Source organism: Glycine max, chromosome 4 (genome assembly GCF_000004515.6).
Source record: "Glycine max cultivar Williams 82 chromosome 4, Glycine_max_v4.0, whole genome shotgun sequence".
In the NCBI taxonomy this organism is placed as follows: domain Eukaryota; kingdom Viridiplantae; phylum Streptophyta; class Magnoliopsida; order Fabales; family Fabaceae; genus Glycine; species Glycine max.
Window position 1 is genome coordinate 40710286 of NC_016091.4, and position 4960 is coordinate 40715245.

A 4960-nucleotide genomic window follows, 5' to 3' on the forward strand; every position below is an offset into this window, starting at 1 on the left:
ATAGTTAAATTATTATATTTTTAATTGGAATAGATTAAAATTGTACATATTCATTGGAATATCACACTCGACAAATAGTACATAGAATTTATTAATGAAAAAAATAATTATTTTATTAAAAAATTATTTTATTCAAATATATAAAATTTTTAAAAAAAGAATGTATTTGATTATTTTAACAAAACAAAAAATTTTGAAAATGAAAAAAAAATAAATTTTTATCCAAATACAAAATTTAAAAAATAAAAAAATTTAAATTGAAACATTTAAAATTTTCAGAATTAAAAATTCTTTAAATTTTAAATTATCTCATCCAAAAATATTAATATATTACATTTTTTGATTTTGTAAATTTGGAATACATACATTGCCCAAGAACTCAGAGCTGGTGTTTATGAAGAGATTGGTCTCACATGCAGTGCTGGAGTGGCACCAAATCGCTTACTTGCTAAGGTTCTGGGTACTATCTCCCAAACATTTTCCCCATAGCTACGTTATCAGCCCATTTGTTGAAGGAGAAGCTTTAAAGCACCTTATCATTTTACATTTAAGATACTAACTCCTTTAGTAGAGATGAAATGATTGTTTCATCTTGCTGGGAAATTTCATGCTATGGCTTTATAATATTGACATTTTACTCTCATATGGGTTTGTTCGGACATAAACAAGCCAAATAGACAGTATGTTTTGCCAAATGACCGCATGGTTGTTATGACCTTTGTATCCTCCCTTCCTATCAGAAAGGTATGCTTTAGTTTATTGTATACTGATTTCATCAATTATTGGGGTTTCCTGATTCCAAATTATTGGTTTTGTCCTACATGTGGGCTGCATGAGTGATTTATATGCTTTTGTGATTAATAATGATGAATGTTACTAACAGATTGGGGGCATTGGTAAGGTCACTTCGGGTGAATATTTTGAAGGGAGTTTTTGGAATTAACACATGTGAGCAGATGCTGGACAAGAGTAGCTACATTTGTGCATTTTTCTCTCGGTCAACAGCAGGTTAGCCATCTGTTATGGTGTTGCTGCTTTCTTTATTAATGTGAAAAACTAATATGCAAGTTAAATTTACTGCCCTGTGATTTCCTACGTTTACATGGCAATTCTGCTGAACTTTGTACAAGTTTTTTATTTTTTATTTGATTCATTCTGTACATCTATTTTGAAATTTTTATCTTCTTTGTACAGCTACTATTTGTTAAGTTTGTAATATAGGTTTTTTTACCATAATTTGTGTTTTGATCATATGTTCGGTACCAAATTAATTATGGATTTCCTTTAATATATGTGACTTTTTGTCAATTTGCTGCAGATTTTTTTTGCTCTGTAGGTTTAGGTCTTGGGCAGACAGATTCTACCTTTCTAAAATTTCGGAAAAGTATTAGTAGACACTAACATAGATGAGTGTCAGCTACCTAGAATGGATCCTTACTTAACTTCCAATTGAGCAAGCATTGAAGCTATTTTGACGGTTGCAACTTGTGGCTTTTAGCCATGCCTTTTGATGAATTTAGCTCCTTCAGTTTATTTTGAATTTTTGATGCAGATTTAGGAATGATTTAACCAAATTTGGTACTTCAGCTCATTCTGCAAATCACAAGGCACATGAAACAAGAAAAAAAAAGATTGTTTTAACTCTTATCTATGAAACTAACATTTTCACTGGATATCAAGGGGGATTAGTCTTGGGTTTATGGAGATAAAATATATTTTACCCTGTATATGTATAAGCTAGTCCAAAAATTAAAAAATACACACAGTTCCACTTGTGTGCATCTGACCTTCCCAATCCATTGGAGGTTGGGAGTCTGGTTCTATCATCTGCACTTATTCTCATAAATGCCAATTCCTCTTGTGTGTATTTTTTAATTTTTGGGCAATTAAGCCCTGGTCCGCTGTTTTTGAACCCTACCCCTTTACCACTTTTTGTTGTATAATTTATCTACAGTCCTTTCAACTGAATGCAATTTTTTGGCTTTTTTTTATCCCTTATTCTTGTTGAATCTGAAGCAGGGTACATTTATTGATGTAACGGTGGAGTTGCTGGTCATCCAACCTGGGGAACCAGCTTTGAACCCTGGATTCAAAATAAGTATTGGTTTTTGTTCTGGTTCAAACCAACGAAGTTGAAATATAAGCCCATAAATAAATTGAATTCAAAATTCTGTGTCATCTTTCTTTAATATAAGGGCCTAACTGGGTTGGTTGGACATATACAAGCATTTAGAACAGACTACCTTTCTATTGAGAATAGAATTCTTACCATCATTAATATTTAGTATGCTAGCTACTATAATTTTTACTGTTGGTCTCACATATTACCTGCAAATCTATGGTTCCCACATTCTCTCCTTCCTTGTCTCCAAAGGGAAAGAGTATTATATTAGGTCAAATGGTCAATGGAATGGAATGCAGCATGATTTTCCAGCCTAGTATAACAGTCGACTGGTTGTTGTAATTTGTATTGCGCCATCATAATATACATAATTTTTATATTATGTCTGAAGTTGTCCGAGTTTTGTATATGATTCCTCATTTGTTGCTTATTGATGTGCAAATCTTCAGATGTTTGTTCATTATTTAAGACAATTAGTTTACTTTCTCAGGCTTCACCTGTTCCGATTCGGGGGCGTCAAGCTGTAGTTGAGATAAAGAGAACTACTACCCGAGGTAATTTGAAGTTTACTATTACAACAGAATAAAAAGAGAGAGAACCAACTGATTTTGTATTACGAGCTCCATGATAGTTGTAGTATTTCTAGTAGTTATTGCTATGATTTTAGTGGGATGGTAGTGATCAGGAATAGGTATAGTCTTTTCTTTTTAAAAATTGAAACAGATGCTATGACTGGGATTGACAGTAGGTTAACCATGAGTCCTTTTTTATTTGTTGCTATGATGCAACATTTTTATATCTAAGTTGAGATTTTAATTTAAAAAGGGTTATTATTGGTTCCATTTTTTGCTTTTTGATATACTTGTAAAATCTAGGAATGACTTGGGTCAAGGCTTTATGCTTTTTATATGCTATCTGTATGGGAAGGGGGTGCAGAGGAAGAATTAAATGGAAACTGAGTGAATAACCAAGAGCAAGAGCTGTTAAATGTTATATTGGTAAAGGGTGAAGATAATGTTATATTATTGTTTATCTTTCAAGGAAATTTCTTGGATTTCATATTTTCAATGTAGTCATCATAAGCTCTAGTCAATTACTTGGGATTTCTAGTACGGACCTCTTTATTGAAACTCAAATATCTGGGATTCAATTGGTTTGGATTGCAGCCTTAAATTAATTGCACTTGCGTGTCTTTCATTCTCTTTAGCAGTTGAATATGACATACTGAGTTTCTAAATTAGATAAGACTTTCGGTATATTTACCCATGAGTCATCAGCATATGAACCACTATGGTGTATTTGAAGAGGAGCTTGCTGAAATGCTATCAGCTGACATGCAAAAAGAGGGTCTGTGAGGGCAAACATTGACTCTTAAACTAAAAACTGCTTCTTTTGAGGTATTACTAGTTATTGATGACTTGACACTGTTTTCTCTTAATATTTTCCTAATACTGGTGGAGAACAGTTTAGTTGGTTTGTCACCTTTGAATATAAAAGTTGATTGAAGAAAAAAAAAATGATTTGTTGAACTAAGTGACCTGTTGTTGTTGAAGAGCAATGTAGTTGACCACAAGGATATTATGATTTGTTGATTTTTCTTGATTTTTGTTCAAGTTTCTTTAGTGATGTTTCTTTGTCTCCCTACAATTTACTGTCCGACTATAATTTTCTTGCAAGTGCTAATAAATGCACAACCTATAGGTTCGAAGTAGAGCTGTGACATTACAGAAGACATCAGCTCAAGATTGGAGCACTCTGATTTTCATCTTGCCGAAAAGCTTCAAAAGGAAGAATCTAGTATTCACCAAAAATCTGTTCCGAGTCAAAGATACAATATTTAATTATCTTGTACAATTTACTTTACCTTTTACAATTCCAACATAGGAATTGACAGAGTGCTAGTGTGTCTTCTCATTTTTGGTTAAGGAGTTCTTTAACGTAATATGATTAATATATGTTCTTTATTAAATTATTAATGTGTCATACACGTTAGAATGTTTGACAACATTTTATTTTATTTCATTAGGGATTTATTGTCCGTGTCTGTATGATACAGCTACCTTACTAGTTGTACAAGAGTAAAAAATTTGGAAGTTCTAATGAGGTGGTACCCCGTGGTTTTCAGACGTTGGCAGGCAAATTATTTAACAGAAATTCTTATATTCTAGATATAGTCTTATGATCCCATGACATATTTTAAGGTTATTTTGATTAATTTACATTGACCTTCACTTAACATTACTTCACCGAACACAAGAAAGTTCAAACTTACGACAAGTTTAATCTTGTTTTACACAAGCTAATCCTGACAGAGTATTACTAACGTATTATTGTAGGTTATTATTGAAATACCTTTGTTCCTGATTTTCTCATTGGTTGTGGCTTATAGAAGGTAGTACTCTGATCTTTGTTGGTGTCAGTTTGATTAAATGATGACAAACATGGAATCTGCTTCTGGACCTTTAATGAGTTTGGTCTGTCATCGATAGATTGAAGACAGTACTGTACTTGTTACCTTCCAAAATTGAAACAAGGTATATGTGATAAAGTAATAGTCTGATCTTAAAGTTTTGATGTTTTGTCAACTATATGTATTGCTAAGTATATGGAACAATCTTCATTGGCTGGTACTCCAACCTAAAGATTGTTGGTGCAAATTGGTGGTGATAGCTCCACAACAATCTTTATTGAAAATTTGACATAATTATTAGTTGAATTCTTCCTAGTTTAATGGTTTAAAAATCTGTCTAGAGTAAAATGATGTGCTTTCCGTTATCATGTTGTTGTCAAGTATATGGATTCGTGAAAATGAAATTTTTTTTGTCTTTCTGGACATGC

The 4960-nt window shown here is 32.3% G+C and overlaps 1 long non-coding RNA gene across 1 annotated transcript; it reads left to right on the forward strand.

Moving 5' to 3' along the window:
* Positions 1-349: 349 nt before the first annotated feature.
* LOC102665432 (uncharacterized) lies at positions 350-4155 on the forward strand. Its single transcript, XR_414004.4, has 4 exons — positions 350-744; positions 884-1008; positions 2613-2676; positions 3824-4155. It is a non-coding gene; the product is annotated as an uncharacterized lncRNA (long non-coding RNA).
* The last annotated feature ends 805 nt before the right edge of the window (positions 4156-4960 follow it).